Source organism: Kogia breviceps, chromosome 8 (assembly GCF_026419965.1).
Source record: "Kogia breviceps isolate mKogBre1 chromosome 8, mKogBre1 haplotype 1, whole genome shotgun sequence".
Lineage (NCBI taxonomy): Eukaryota > Metazoa > Chordata > Mammalia > Artiodactyla > Physeteridae > Kogia > Kogia breviceps.
Genome location: NC_081317.1, coordinates 108740450 through 108756989, shown reverse-complemented (window position 1 = coordinate 108756989; position 16540 = coordinate 108740450). Strand labels below are relative to the sequence as shown.

Genomic DNA, 16540 nt, shown 5'->3' with positions numbered 1-16540 from the left:
CCAGCCGTGCCTCTGCCTGGAATGTGTTTCCCTCATACCTTTGCCTGGTGGTCCCCTCTAGAGCTCAGCATGATGTCACCATCTCAGACGATCTGTGCCAGAAGCCACCCATTCACTCACTATTCTGGCACCCTATTTTATTTCTCTGCGTAGCTCATATCACTTGCTGAGAGTTCTCTTGTTTATTTCTTTAGTTACTGTCTGTCTCACTCTGTGAGACAGCAGGAATCTCTCAATCCATGCTGTTTCCTGTTCTGGCACAGGGAAGGCACGCAACAAATACTTATTGTTTGAACAGAAAAAGGAAACAACTGCAAACCACCAAAAGTGAACTAAAGAGCCTTATCTTGGGGAGTGTTCATTTTAAATGAATCCCCAAATCGCCTTACAGAAATCTGGTGATGTTCAGAAGCTCACCAGGTTATAATGGAAATGAGAAGAGAGCGGGTAAGTTCAGCACAAAACCCAGAATCCTTTTCTAGAGGATCCCAACTGTCTGGACATCTAAAGGCCACTCCACCAGGAGACCTCTGGAAATAGAGTTCTATGTGTTTCTGTAATGGAGACCAGCCCAAATGTTTGTTTTCAGACAGATGAATTTTGTTACAAATGCTCTGCTATGTAAGTCCTACAGCCTCTTTCATGGGAGGCGTTTTGGAAGGGAGAGGTTATCTCAAGCCAGGGCTCAGATGTTGTTAAGAAGAACCAGTTTCTTGGGGCTTCCCTGGTGGCACAGGGGTTGAGAGTCAGCCTGCCGATGCAGGGGACGCGGGTTCGTGCCCCGGTCCGGGAAGATCCCACGTGCTGCGGAGCGGCTGGGCCCGTGAGCCGTGGCCGCTGAGCCTGCGCGTCCGGATCCTGTGCTCCGCGACGGGAGAGGCCACAACGGTGAGAGGCCCGCGTACCGAGGAAAAAAAAAAAAAAAAAAAAGAACCAGTTTCTTAAAGCAAATGTGAAATTTCCTGATTTTCACCTCATGCACTTTCATACCTTTTGCCTTTCCTTCGGCTCCTTCCTATCCCACACCTCCTGAAATCCTATTTCCTCATCTTTAAGGCACAGCTACAGTGCTACAGCTGCTCAGAAACTCCATGATCTCCTGCAGTTGAGATGAGCCAAGGCTTTCCCAGGTTCCATTACCCTTTTGTACATAAATCCATTATATTACTTATTTTATTTTATCTTATAATTACTTTTTACACCTAGAGTTACCCTAGAAGATTATAAGTTCCCTGAAAGAAGAATCATGTCATTCATTTTTTAAATCTCCTCTTAGCAATGATCACAGTTATTTATACAGAGGCAGTGTTCCATAAATGAGCTAAATGAACAAAGGAAATAAGAGAGGGCAGCGAGACTCCTACCCAGATGGCTAAACCAATTTATGGCTCAGAAGAGTGGGGGGTGGGGGTGGGGGAGGGGCGGGGGGTGGATCTTAAACTTCTGACAGCATTTACATATATTCACAGCTACCTTCTCACCTGCCAGCACAAACCCAGGCTTTGCTGTGCTTTGCTGCAGTGACCCAGAAAAGAGGAAGAGACCTCCCCAAACAGGCCCCCCCAATATATGCGACATGTGATGCCGAGGCATCCTGACGAATGAAGAGTTAACTGCTAAGACATGAGTAAGTTAACAGACTTAATAGATGAAAATTTTAGGTTAATGAAGAAAACGTCTGATTTTACTTGCGTATGTGCTTCTAACGTTGTTCTACCATGCAATCTCTAAAATAATGAAGTTAAACTGTTTTCATGAACACATATTTTTCAGTAAATAAGACACGGGCAATTCATGGTCTGTGACTGTCACGGATGTCAAATTTGATCTACGTGACCGAGGCCCCCATCACACCCAGCAGACAGCCACACAATGGGACTCCAGGGGTATTTATTTTTGACTTTGTCTTCAGGAAAATGAATTCACTCATCATTACAGGCAAATGACATCATTCTGAACGATTTTAACCTGTTTTAAAAGCTTTGTCCTCTCCATTTGTTTCTCTTTTGTGATCAGCAAAAGAATATTCAATGCTGAAGATCCACCCCCAAACAGCTAGTGTTCTCTCTGCCACCCTCACTCGTCTTGCCCTCGACATCCCATGGCCAAGTTCACTCCTCCTGCTGGAGCCCTGTCTCCTCCCTCTCTTTTCTTCCCTTCTCTGCTTCTTTTCTTTTACAATCTCCTGTCAGTTTACCCCTTACATCCTTCTCTACTTCTCACTCTCTAGCAACTTACTGGGTCTTCTGAACACCACAGATACAAATCTCCATGGAGGATTCTTCTCTTTTCAAGCACTTTGATTAAAGTGACCAACGTTCGGTACCTGTTAAAGCTAGATGCTTTGCTAAAGGATATGGTATCCTTCTGACTCAGTAATCCCACCCCTGGGTTTACAGCAGGGACATGAGTGTCTATGGCCACCAAAGACATAGACAAGGATGTTCACAGCAGCTTTCTTCAAAAGTTAGAAATAACTAAATGCCCATCAACAGCAAAATGGATAAATTGTGATATATTCACACAGTAGAATGACTCACAGCAAAGAAAAAGAATGAATTATTGCTATATACAACACCACACATGGATAAATCTCAAAGACGATGATGAGAGAAAGAAGCCGAACACACAAATATCTGTCTATCTGTCTGTCTATCATCTGTCTCTCCATATGTACACATCAAACAGACAAAGGTAGTGTATAGTGATAGAGACTGGAAAAGTGCTTACCTTTGGGGGGATGCTGACCAGGAGGGGACATGGGGGATCCTGCTGGAGTCCAGAAACACCCTATATCTTAATCTGGTTTGTGGTTACCTAATCCTAACATACTGGGTTAGCCAAAAAGTTTGTTCAGGTTTATCTGTAAGATATGGAAAAACCCAAACAAACTTTTTGGCCAACTCAATACATGTAAAAAGTTGTCCTGATTAATGCAATTTACTCTATATAAGTTAAACCTCAATTTAAAAGTAAGAAGATATATTAAAATAAAAAAATAATAAAGTAACCCGTGAATGACCACAAATTTCAGAACAGAAAACAAGCTGTGCTCTATCCCTCTCCCCCACATTTTAATTTAGCTGCATCCTCTTGTGCTTGTGCCGGGATGGCATACGACGGGTGCTGTTAGCATATGATGTGAGAGAGATGTGCAGAGCAAGCAGACAGCCTGCCAGATGGAAGTATACACACCTTGTGAGGGGAACAGATCCGGACCCTCCTTCTGCAGTTTCCTCAGCTGTGGATATAGAAGATGAGCCTATGCCCCGAGAAAGATGGTGGAATTAGCCGTTTCTCTATGACTCTTTTCCCCGAATTTCACCCTCACGTTCCACCTCATAGTCAAGGAAAACTCAAAGCGCTAACACCCGGGCTTTAATTTCTGCCCGTTTAATTCACTCTGGAATTCACATGGTACAGGACCCATCGTGCCTCTCTTCGTTCCCTTTCCTCTTCATCACCTATCTCATCCTTTTCATCACGTCATTCTCCGTGCCCTCCTCCCACTCTATCTTCTTTATCTTCCTACTTCTTTTTCTTTTTTTATTTATTTTTGGCTGTACTGGGTCTCCGTTGCTGCGTGCGGTTTTCTCTAGTTGCAATGAGCGGGGGCTGGTGTTAGTTGCAGTGCGTGGGCTTCTCATTGCAGTGGATTCTCTGTGGAGCACGGGCTCTAGGCACACGGGCTTCAGTAGTTGTGGCACACAGGCTTAGTAGTTGTGGCACACGGGCTTAGTTGCTCCGCAGCATGTGGGATCTTCCCGGATCAGGGTTCGAACCCCTGTCCCCTGCCTTGGCAGGCGGATTCTTAACCACTGTGCCACCAGGGAAGCCCCCTACTTCTTTTTCTACCCCATCCCTCTGTATGATTCCCTCTCTCTTTCCAATCTTCCCACTCATGTCTTTCCTCTATAATGTGGGAGAAAGATCTAACAAGTTTCTTTTCTTTTATTTTAGAAGATCTAACAATTTTCTACAGCATTCCAGATTATTTAATTTAAAAAAAGGAATTTGGAAAAGGCTAGATTTTGTTTTATGAAACATCTTTCCTGTTAACTTAGATACACGTGTACATGATCACATAGAAATCTGCTTTTTAAAGTAGTTTTCATGGAATTCCCTGGTGGCACAGTGGTTAAGCACCCTGCATTGGCAGGGGACATGGGTTCAAGCCCTGGTTCGGGAAGATCCCACATGCCACGGAGCAACTAAGCCCGTGTGCCACAACTACTGAGCCTGCGCTCTAGAGCCCACGAGCCACAACTACTGAGCGCACACGCCACAACGACTGAAGCCCGCACGCCTACAGCCCGTGCTCCGCAACTAGAGTAGCCCCTGCTCGCAGCAACTAAAGAAAGCCCCCGCAGCAAAGACCCAACACAGCCAAAAATAAATAAATAAATAAATAAAAATAAAGTAGCTGTTACTCTAAAAGTTAAAAAACAACGCCTGTTGGAATTGTAGTATGAGGGGCTTGCCGTTTTCCCCTGAGGAGAACAATTTCCAGCAACATTGTTATTAAGGACCGAAAATATTTACTCAAAGTGGAAGTCACATAGAATTTCTACATGACCTCAGTTTATAGACAGACACGATCATTGACAAAGTGCCTCGCGGTGGAAAAGCAGTTACGGGAGATTTGCTTCATTGTTACCTTATGATCCTCGGAGAAAAGAGTGGGAGGGGGTGTGCATGGAGGGTGGAGAGTGGGGAGAAAGGAGAAGACTGGAGAAATGAAACGGATGTGGGTGGAGACCAGGGAGGGAAGGCACAGACGGAGCCAGGGCTGGGCCAACCATTAGCCTCGCCTTTCAACCCGCAGTCATCTTTAGCTGCCTTCTCAGTATTGGGAAGGGGGACAAGAGCTGCACGGGTGGGTGTGGACACTCTGCGGTGCCGGGTAGGGAAGGGCGCCCTCTGGGGGCAGCCGCTCCGCCTTTCCCCCCACGCTCCCAAAGCACTCAGCTCTCTCTCACCTTGCACGCCACCTCGGCAAACCAGAACACTGAGCTAGCCAGAGCCTCCTCCACGCTCCAGAAGGCCGACTAGGAACCAGGGGTTATAACTCCACCCCACCCCCAGAAGCCCATCGACTATTTCTTAAAGCTTCTTACTCTACTCTCCGCAAGCGAAAGTGCTGGAAATAAAGCATTCTCCACCTCACTACATTTCCAGCAAGGTATGGGCACTCTTCAGAGATGGACGTCTGGGCAACTATAACTGGACCCACCTTTGGCTCATCTCTGCAAGGAGTTATTGAGGGACCATTTAGAAAATCCACGGTAGGAACATGGAAAACTCATGCCATTTAACCTGATTCTCAGCTCCTGAATCTTGAAAATTAGGGCTGATAATACCTACCACCCAGGGCTTTTTTGAGGGTTAAATGAGCGGCAGTAGCTGGCATATAGTAGGTGCTCAGTAAATGTTGGTTCCTTTCCACTCCCATCCCACTCCACCTCATTTCACAGCCCTTAAAAAAAGGTGGGGACTTCCCTGGTGGCGCAGTGGTTAAGAAAATCCGCTTGCCAATGCAGGGGACACGGGTTCGAGCCCTGGTCCGGGAAGACCCCACATGCTGTGGAGCAATTGAGCCTGTGGGCCACAACTACTGAGCCCGCGTACCACAACTACTGAAGCCCGTGCACCTAGAGACTGTGCTCTGCAACAAGAGAAGCCACCGCAATGAGAAGCCCGCGCACGGCAACGAAGAGTAGCCCCCGCTCGCCGCAACTAGAGAAAGTCCGCGGGCAGCAACAGCAACGAAGACCCAACGCAGCCAAAGAATGGTAAGTTCATCTCCTCCTACTACTTGGCCTGCAATCAAGATAAACCGCCCCCATATGGGCAGGGCCGATTTTGTTCACGCCTCCCCGCCTCTTGGTAACTGCACATGTTATTAGGTTTGTGAGAGTTTGGTGCAGCTGCTTTGATGTAGGAGCATTTTGATTCGGCCTCTAATGCCATCATTGTTTTTCACCTTCAGAAACATATCCTCCCTCGGTCCCTGAGACTCCCGTGGAGGCCGTCCATCTCCCATCCCCGGATGGATGTCAATTTTGCACATGACGTAGGAACAAAACAAACAGCAAACAACAATTTTACATTTGGACACTACTGAATGAAACAATTATGTCACAAAGTTCCTAAGTCAGACAGCAGCATCAAATCAGTTGCTAAAATAGGTAGCAACCAACGTATTCTGCATTATGACAATCATATTCAGAAACCAGCTGAGCAGTCACTACTTCGGAAAATGTGAGTCCTGTGTAGGGTGTATTTTAAAATCATCTTACATGGGCTTCCCTGGTGGCGCAGTTGTTGAGAGTCCGCATGCCGATGCAGGGGACACGGGTTCGTGCCCCGGTCTGGGAAGATCCCACGTGCCGCGGAGCGGCTGGGCCCGTGAGCCATGGCCGCCGAGCCTGCGCGTCCGGAGCCTGTGCTCCGCAATGGGAGAGGCCACAACGGTGAGAGGCCCGCGTACCACAAAAAACAAACAAACAAACAAAAAAGAATCTTACAACAATAAAATAATCTTACATGCAATCTATTATATATAGGACGGATAAACAACAAGGTGCTATTGTATAGCATAGGGAACAGTATTCAATATGCTGTGATAAACCATAATGGAGAAGAATATGAAAAAGAATATATATGTGTATATGTACATATAACTGAGTCACTTTGCTGTACAACAGAAATTAACACAACACTGTAAATCAACTATACTTCAGTAAAATTTTAAAAATAAAATAAAAATAAATAAATAAAATAAAATCATCTTACAAACAGCCTTCAGGAACAGTGTGTCATGTTCAAAGACAGGTCCTCTGATTCTGCTGAGCTCTTTGATGGTTTTGGTCACGCAAAGGGGGACCCAGGGCCAAGTTCACCCATTAGAGCCAGAAAGTGTTTTACAGACTTTCTTTTCTTTTTTTTACAAAATCACAACCCTTATTATTATTATTTTTTTTTATTTATTTATTTTTTTTGCGGTATGCGGGCCTCTCACTGTTGTGGCCTCTCCCGTTGCGGAACACAGGCTCCGGACGCGCAGGCCTAGCGGCCATGGCTCACGGGCTTAGTTGCTCCGCGGCACGTGGGATCTTCCCGGACCAGGGCACGAACCCGTGTCTCCTACATCGGCAGGCGGATTCTCAACCACTGCGCCACCAGGGAAGCCCACAACCCTTATTATTTATATTATGACTGCAACATCTCACAAAACAGTCCTTATTCTCACCGTGCACACATTCATATTTTCTATTCTATTTCATTTCAAAGAAAGCCTGGTGGTGACCCTCTGTGTTGATTCTATCACCATGAGTGGGTTTTGACACAGATTGAAAAACAGTGGGCTAGGATGCTGAACTACTCAGTCAAATAAAGAAATAAATGTGTATAGTTCCCACCGGTAACTGGGAAAAAGCACGTGAGGGAGAGGGAGAAGAAAGAGAAGTGAAAAGAGCTATGAAGATGTCGTGAGGGCAGAACAATTAGGGGAACAAAGGAGCAAGAGTCACTGGCAGGCAACCTGGCTAAGGGACTTTCAACAACAGATCTTCTTTCTTTCCAGCTTTACTGAGATATAACTGATATATAACGTGAAGTTTAAGGTGTCTGCCATGATGATGTGACATGTGTATATACTGTGGAAGGTCAGTTACACATCCTTCACCTCACAGAGTTACCTTTTTGTGTGTATGTGGTGAGAACTTTTAAGATCTCCTCTTAGCAACTTTCAAATACACATACACTATCGGTAAGTACAGTCACCATGCTGACATTATTCATCTTATAACCGGAAGTTTCTGCCCTTTGGCCACCTTCACCCATCTTCCCCCCACCCCTGGCAACCACCCATCCCCTCTCAAAACCAGAAATTTCCGATGGCCATTTTGCAGCTTTTTGCCTTGGAGCATTGCGACCACTCCCTACTCCTGAACCTTCAGTTAAGTCTGTTCCTCACACAGATGCCTCCTGTACGTCAGTTTTAGGTGGGGTCGGAGGTGAAGCTCAATGTCATTTCTGCGTAGATATAGTGCAGAACACAGACAGTGCTTATGGGGTGAGGACGAGACCCATAAGCTACACTAATGGTGGAGGCAGGGCTCAGAGTCGAGAAATCACAGAAGTGCAGGCAAACTTCTGGACTCCCCCTAGCTTTGCAGTAGGCATTCAAACCAATGCCACTTGGATCTTTTTTAAGAATTTTATTTATTTTTGGCTGCGTTGGGGCTTCGTTGCTGCACTTGGGCTTTCTCTAGTTGCGGGGAGCGGGGGCTTCTCTTCGTTGCGGTGCGCGGGCTTCTCATCGCGGTGGCTTCTCTTGTTGCAGAGCATAGGCTCTAGGCGCAACAGGCTTCAGTAGTTGTGGCACATGGGCTCAGTAGTTGTGGTGCACGGGCTTAGTTGCTCCGCGGCATGTGGGATCTTCCCGGACCAGGGCTCAAACCCGTGTCCCCGGCATTAGCAGGCGGATTCTCAACCACTGCGCCACCAGGGAAGTCCCAGTGACTTGGATCTTAAGGGCAGGGTTATGCCAGGATTTTTAGACCAAAGATCCCAAATCCCAAGTTCTCAGGAGCAGTTTCGTACCCGAGAAAGAACCCAAGAGGAGAGACGTTAGAGCCAGGCTGAGGGAAGGTGGGAGGGAGAGGCCAGGAGAAGAGAAGGGCGGACTGCGGTCAGGAGACTTGGGACCTCCAATCTGGGGAGAGGAGTGGAGGGTTGGGACGGAGGCTGGATAAAACGTGTGAGGGGCGAAGAGCAACTGTGGGATAGAGAGGCTGGAAGCGATGTAGGGAAGACGGGAAGGTTCAGAGAAACCCAAGGACGGTGGATGTGGATGTGACTTAGGGTGGAGGAACGGGGCGAGTGTTTGGGGCAGAGAATTGGAGGAGAAAACATGTGCTAATGCAGGGAAAACCTATCTACCCGTAAAGATGGGCCTCAGACAAACAAATGAGAGGTGCCTTACCTGGGCTGCCCACTCAGTCTCTGAATGTCAAGGTAGCATGTTGCCAATTGCTAAAGGTGAAGCAGGGAAAATGCTTCCCTAGAAACCGACATCAAAAGGGAGCCACGCTCCTGAGCAGTGTTTCCTCAGCAAATCATTCGCCTCCGAAGGTACAAGGAAAGGACTCGTAGAGGTGTAAACGGACATTGTTGAATCAATACAAGGTCAGCTCAGAAGCTGTCCAGGGGCAGCAAAGGCTGCAGAAAGACGAGCTAAGAATTCCCTCCCTTCCAGCACCCGTGGGCTACAGAAATGGGGGCAGGAATGAAGGGAACCTCCCTTTTCTGGGGAGGGAGGAACCTCCCTTTGCACTTCTGTATAGTGTGGGCTCACGATTAAAGGTGGGATTGCAGTCTGTACTATTGAAGATCAAAGATCTGCTCTATCCAATGGTTGAGGAGAGTCTCGTATTGCCCAGATGACATAGAGTCTGACCCTTCCCTTCTTCCTCTGCCTCTTTCTCTCTGTAGCCACCTGTTCAGACAGACCAGCAGGCTGCTGAAAACCAATCTTGTTCATGGATTCAAATTCTATTAGGTTTCTTGCCTTTTGACGTACCTTCCTCGTCTAACGCAGCATGCAATGTAAAAATGTGACAATAGGGGGAGCGATTGTGCTCCAGACATCTCATTAGACCAAGGGCAGGAAGCTACGTTCTCATTCACAGCTGAAGGTTCATAGGGGGTAAAATTAATTGTCACAGATGAGCAAAAAAGTAGCCACAAAAAGGTGACACAGTGGTTGGGAGTCCGCCTGCCAATGCAGGGGACACGGGTCCAATCCCTGTTCCGGGAGGATCCCACATGCCTCGGAGCAACAAAGCCCTCAAGCCACAGCTACTGAAGCCTGCGCGCCTAGAGCCCATGCTCGGCAACAAGAGAAGCCACCACGATGAGAAGCCCGTGCACCGCAATGACGAGTAGCCCCCTCTTGCCGCAACTAGAGAAAGCCCGCGCGCAGCAGCGAAGACCCAATGTAGCCAAAAGCAAATTGAAAAAAATTTTTAAAGAACTTAAAAAAAAAAAAAAGTAGCCGACAACTACCCCTCCTGAATTATTTTTAGAGAAAAATATGAAAGATCCTACTCAGTGGCTTTTAAAATTAGGAACATAACTAGGGAAACTAAACCTTTATTTACTGAACACTGTTCAATATGTGACCATTATTAGTATTCACTTTTGTATTATGGCCAATTTTCAGAAAAAAGAAAAAAGAAAGATGGCATGGGGCAATAAACCAAAGACAGATGGAGAAAGAGAGAAGGCATGAGAGAAGGGACAGGAGAGACATTGGCCAGGGAGGAAGGGTGTTAGCAGTACAATAGTCAGAATTCTAAGGGGGCAGCGAGAGGGTCAGAGAAAGGAAAAAGGAGAAAAAGTCTAGAATAATCGTTCTTAAGTTTTTTCTCATTACAGTCCACTTTGACAATATGAAAAACTATGGGCCTTTTCCCATACAATAGACTTATTCTTGTATATTCAAGGGATCTATGAACCATAGGTTAAGAACTCCTGGTTTAACAAAGTTCCCTGGTGAACTAGTGGTTAGGATTCTGGGCTTTCAGTGCCGTGGCCCGGGTGCATTCCCTGGTCAGGGAATTAAGATCTCACAAGCCGAGCTGCACAGCCAAAAAAAAAAAAAAAAAAAAAAAAACCAACTCCTGGTTTAAACAGGGCTACAGAGTAGCAAAAGCAGAGAGAAAGATCCAGCAATGCAGAAAGATGGAGAGATGGGTAGAAAGTGCCCCAAGGAAAGAAAGGAAGATGAGCATTCTTCTTCCGGTCCTATCTTCTCTCTCATCTAAACTTACGCCCCACATTAAAAGGGAGCATCGCGGTCTTAAAACTTATTGATAGGAGTCATTCTAGAGTAACATCAAAAGGCAGCCACCCTGCTGAGCAGTGTTATCTTAGCAAATTATTCACCTCTCAAGACCCAGTGAAGGGACTCACATAGGGGTAACGGACATTTTTGACTCAATACAAGGTCAGCTCAGAAGCTGTCCGGGGGCAGCAAAGGCTGCAGAAAGACGAGCTAAGAATTCCCTCCCTTTCAGCACCTGTGGGCTACAGAAATGGGGGCAGGAATGAAAGGAACCTCCCTTTTCTGGGATGGGGGAGGAGCCTCCCTTTGCACTTCTGTATAGAGGGGGCTCGTGGTTAAAGAAGGGGGCTGTCTGTGTTGAAACCATCAACCTGAAGTGTCTAAAGCTGACCTTTGCCCCAGGCTTCCTCACTTTCCTTGCAGTGCTGGCGGGGGCTGAACCAGGAAAGCCACAAATTCCACCTTGTCTTCCAACTTAATTTTTAACTCCAAATAGATACTTTTGGCTCTAGGGTTTTTATTCTAGAGTTCCACCAAGAGATAAAGAGCTCCAAGAAAAAGGTACTGTAGGGGGTTTGAAGCAGGGATAATATAAGAAACGAAGTTTCTGGATTAGGCCAGCCCTTTTACAGGAATAGGGATACTGACATGATATTCTTAACCTCAGGTTGTTTTCTTAGGGGTTATATTTCCGAAGCATCTAGGGGGCTGGAGGCAGGAATTGCTCAAAAGAACAGAGGCTTTGTTTTGGATGACTTGGAGCAGACAATGTCCCTATTCACGGGTTCAAGGTGGGCTGGGCAGGGGTAATGGATGGAGGAAGAAAGGAATAGATCAAGTGTGAAAAGTCTGTGCCAAACAGCCTCGTGAGCTTCCTTCCAGCCAGTCTGGTCCTTTTCAATGAGAAGGGTGAACTAAAGTGTTGCTTTGATGATCCACTTTTTTCCACGGAGGTGAATGTGGTGGAAGCCATATGGCCTCCATTCATTTGCAGCCCTACAAGAGGAGGCTCTGGGCCAAACGTGAATAATGAGCTCCTCCCCTCCAGTCAGTCAACAAGTGATGCTCATTAGGAAAGCTGACTCAGAAGTGCCCTGTCGCTCCCTGGAGCTGTACGGCGCCCACTCGGCTGGCTGACAGGTGTCTGCCTACTTCACACATGCCCACCTCACGGCACAGGCAAGCTGCTGCCGAGAGAGGAATTCGGGGACAAAGGGAAGGGGAAAACCTCAGGAAGTACTCAGAACAACTCACCATCCCCTGCTTATTTGTCTTTCAGTGATAAAGAGGATTTACTTGCTGCCTAAGGGATTCAAGAATCCATGATGTGGGGGAGTGTTTTTCCAAGTGTGGTCCTCAGACCACAGGCATAGGAATCATATGTGCTTCTAGATTCAGATTCCTGGGCCCTACCTCGGACCTACTGTCTCTAAATCTCTGAGGGGCTACAGGCTGTTGGGTAGGGCCAGGTCTCGGTGAGAAGATGGCGGGCTCCAGGAGGGCTCGCACCGATGAGTACTCCCCAGAACTACCGTCCCCGGTGTCCTCGTCCCCGCAGGGAGCCACAGCCATCGCCACCCCCGCCTCCACACTAGACCCTCCAATACTAGCAGATCCTGCCATCTCCAACCTAGCTTCCTGGGCCAGCAAGAGCTTGCCACCTGTGCCCCAGCTGGGCCTGCGGCAGCATCCTCCCCCAAATAACATCATCAAGATGGAGACATGCCTCAATCCACTTCAGTCCTCCTCACAAGATCAATTAGCAACTGTCCATAGACAAGACACCACTGAGAAAATCCCAGAAAGTAGGGGTGACGCTGAAGCACCCCCCCTGGACCACAGAGACTGAGAAGGACCACATTAGAAGGCAGGAGGAGCGGCTACACTCTGACCACGTTGCCCCTCCCCCAGGCCGGCACAGCACTACCTGAAGAGGGCCCCTCACCTACGGTTTCCTCCAGTGGGAAAAAGAGAACCCAAAGCGGACACCCAGCTTTCCCAGTATCGCGGAACGGGCTTCCGGGGAGGCCCGTTCGGGTCTCACCTCAAAGAGATCACTTGGAGAACGAGCTGGGCTCCACCACTGGAGACAGAGTGCCAGGCTTGCAGCAGCAGCCAGCACTCAGACCTCTGCAGACCGCATTACTTACTACTTGCCGTGCGCCGATGCAGAGATCCCAGCCAGTGGCTCTGCCTGTGGTCCTGTCTGGCCGGTGAATACGGTTGTTTGGCAGTTCTGCCTTTGAGTCTCCAGTCGAGGCCTCCCACCAGCTCATTCTACCGCCTCACTTCAGCAGGAAAGCAAGTACACAGCTTCGGTTCCTGCCCATCTGGGAAACCTGGCCAGAGAACCTGGGCAGCGGCAAAGCACATCCTATGGTGCTGGTTGGTCTGGGATCTGAACTGACATATTTCCAAAGAAGACATTCAAATCGCCGACAGGTACATGGAAAGATACTCAACATCGCTAATCGTCAGGGAAATGCAAATCAAGTGTCTCCTTGCATTATCTGATGCCACCATCTTCATAAGTAGCCTCTAGATTCCTGGCTTTTCATAAAAGATATAACTCAGGAGCAGCCAGATGGAAGAGGTGAACAGGTCAAAGTATGGGGAGACAGTGCAGAGTTTCCATGCTCCTCCAAGCACGCCACTCTGAGGCAGGAGATAGATGGGCCCCGGACTGGGCGGTTGGAGTCTGTCCCCTGTGGACAGATACTCCAAGATGAAGGTAATAATAGGATGGAGGAAGAGCTGAATCCTGCCCAGGTAAGAGATCAAGAGACCACGTATTTCTCATTCTCGAGGTCGAGGAGAACTTCCTGACTACACATGCGCAGAAAGGCTCCTTGGGGGTCAAAAAGGGAGCGGGCGCCACCCCATAGTAGGTGATGAACCTCAGGATTCTTACCAACAGTTCCCTTAAACTGGCTCAACCAAAGCCCAATCTGTTGCCAGAGAACAATGTCCCTTCGTCTGCCCTTGCAGCCACCAGGACCTGTGGGAAACCGGAAGCTTGCATATAGATATGAGTCCTGGATCTAGTCCCCGTATTCAGCAAACCCTTTTCTAGCAAATCCGGTGCCAAAAATTTCTTAAAATAAAACTGTACATGCTTCATTGATTCACTTCATGTGAAGTGTTTAAATGCTTCTATTGTATTTATTATTGTTCAGTAGCTCACCTAATATTATTTGAAGTTGATGAAGACTTTCCATTAGCCCCTTAGGGCCTTTAGTTTTGCGCTAAGAGATAGTGAGAAGGGCTCAACGTAATTTTTCAGCAGCAAAAGAGAAGATAGTGACTAATCAGTACCTTAGCAAAAACCTTTTGTTATTTTCAAAATACTTTTGAGTGCCTGCTTAGTTTTGTGTTGATTTCTTTTTTTAAATAAGTGGATTTGTATATAACCCTCTTTTGCGAATGCATGTGGTGCTCTGGAGAACCCAGAGACCAAGTGGTAAAGCTATGTTCCTCACCTTTTTTTTTTTTTTTTTTTGCGGTACGCGGGCCTCTCACTGTTGTGGTCTCTCCCTTTGCGGAGCACAGGCTCCGGACCCGCAGGCTCAGCGGCCATGGCTCACGGGCCCAGCCGCTCCGCGGCACGTGGGATCTTCCCGGACCGGGGCACGAACCCGTGTCTCCTGCATCGGCAGGCGGACTCTCAACCACTGCGCCACCAGGGAAGCCCCTGTTCCTCACCTTTTTAACTCTTGGCACGCTTGAAAATCTCGACATTCTCCCAAGGCTCTTCTCATGCGCTGCTCCTTTTCTCCTTCTGACAAATGGGTGGGTATGCTGCTGGGAGTGTGGGGCTGATAAAAACATACGCTTGATTAGCAGAGAAAAATGAAGAGCGGTGTTTAAAAGAGGAGGAAAGTGGGATAGAAGAGAGGATAAAAGGAGAAATGGGAATAAAAAGAAAACTGGAAAATAATGGTGAAAAAAAATTTAGAATAAGATTGGAAGAAGGGCACCAGGGACTGATTGCTCTTATTAATCTCAGTACCTCCAACCTTATCCCAGCCACCTCAGCAGTCTGTTCCATGGCAACTGGCCAGCTCTCTGAAACCTTTCTGGTCCCTGATGGACTCCTTGGGCCATTTTCCATTACTCACTTGTTCATTGCTTACACTTTGCAGATGTGCAAGTGTGAGGCTGAATATGTTAGTTTTCTATTGCTGCTCTAACAAATTACCCTAAATTTAGGGGCTTAGGCAACACAAGCTTATTATCCTCTCTAAGTCTGACATGGAGCTCACAGGGCTGATGTCAGCAGCTCCTTCAGGAAGACTTTGGGAGAGTGTTAATTTCCTTGATCATTTTGGTTGCTGGCCGACTTCAAAATGACATGGAAGGCCTTACAGAGTAGTAAGCTTCCTGTTACTGAAATCATTCAAGCCGAGGCTTATAAAAGATGGTTCTGAAGGATTTTTGTACTGGGTTGGAAGTTGGACCTTATGATTTCTAAGGTCCCTTCCAACTAAACACTGTATGATCTAGGCAAAACACAGTTTAAATCCTGATCTGCTGTCCTGTGTGTGAAAAAAAAAAAAAAAAACAACTGATTTGCTTACGTGGGTAGGATTTTCTATTGGGAAATTGATACAGATACTTTAATGTATTTCCTTTTGTCCCCTATTATGTGCCTAGTGGTGGTATATATTGAGGATATAATAATGAACAGAGATGAGACTCATCTATATCAACAAGATAAGTGTGAAAGAGATATAATACAGAATGGTGTGTTTATATATTTCTATATTCCAGATTAGTGTGGATCCTGTTATTATGAATGAAAAAATTAGTAATTAGAAGAACATAAAATATGAAACCTAATTTAAAAACAGCAGCTTAGGGGCGGGGGCCGATGGGGCCTGGCGGACAGGCTGAGACAGGGCTGGACTCACCCGGACGCAGGTGTGCTGGGCTGTGAGGGGGTGAAGCGGGCGTTGCGACCCGCCCGGGATGGGCCAGCTCTGGTCTGGCGGAGCCGAGCCAGAGGCGAGGGCGGCTCGGGGGCCAGGCCTGCCGGGCGGGCGGCCCTGGGACTGAGTCTCTTTAGGTCGTGACCAGCCTTTGAAAGAGGAGAAACCCAAATGGAAAAGCGATCATCCCATAGATGGACAACAGCTCATCAGCAAGAGAAATAAATTTTGGGATACCACACCAGCTTTGGAAGGCTGTCAAGAGATTCGGGATGCCTTGAAGGCTGCAGCACATGCTTTTGAGAGCAACGATCATGACCCGACACAGGCACTCACGGATGGTGCGGACATGACGTTCCCACATGATGCGCTTACAGAGTGCTCTGATGAACTGGGGAATAGGCATCAGCTTCCGGTCTATTGCGTGGCACCCCCAATCAGCAGGATAGAGGTAAAGAGCAACACAGAGACTCTGGATGTTCCTGAGCCACCACCCAATGCTGGGTAGGAATCTCGGCTCCACCTGCGCCATTCCACCAGCAAGGACTCGACCCTGCGGTCCACGGCACAGACACGCTGTACCACAGGAAGCTGCAGCTACGCACCAGCAGGAGTGGAACCGGGCAGTCAGCGGTAGTTCTCTTCTGGCAGGCCTCTCAGTGACAAAATGAAGCTGGAGGAGCTGAAGATCGTAAAGGACTATGTTGTACAGGTTATAATGAGCCAAGCTTTGCAAAACCCAGCACCAGCTGAGAACTGA

General features: G+C 47.5%; 1 protein-coding gene and 1 pseudogene across 1 annotated transcript in view; one reads left to right on the top strand and one right to left on the bottom strand.

Moving 5' to 3' along the window:
* The window catches only part of EXTL3 (exostosin like glycosyltransferase 3), a 142986-nt gene extending 139547 nt beyond the window's left edge, over window positions 1–3439 (bottom strand). Inside the window, exon 1 of the mRNA XM_067039987.1 lies at window positions 3196–3439. The gene's annotated coding sequence lies outside the window, so the exon portion shown is untranslated. The remainder of the gene's footprint in view (window positions 1–3195) is intronic.
* An 8896-nt stretch (window positions 3440–12335) lies between these two features.
* LOC131760875 (ubiquitin domain-containing protein 2-like) lies at window positions 12336–16540 on the top strand (annotated as a pseudogene).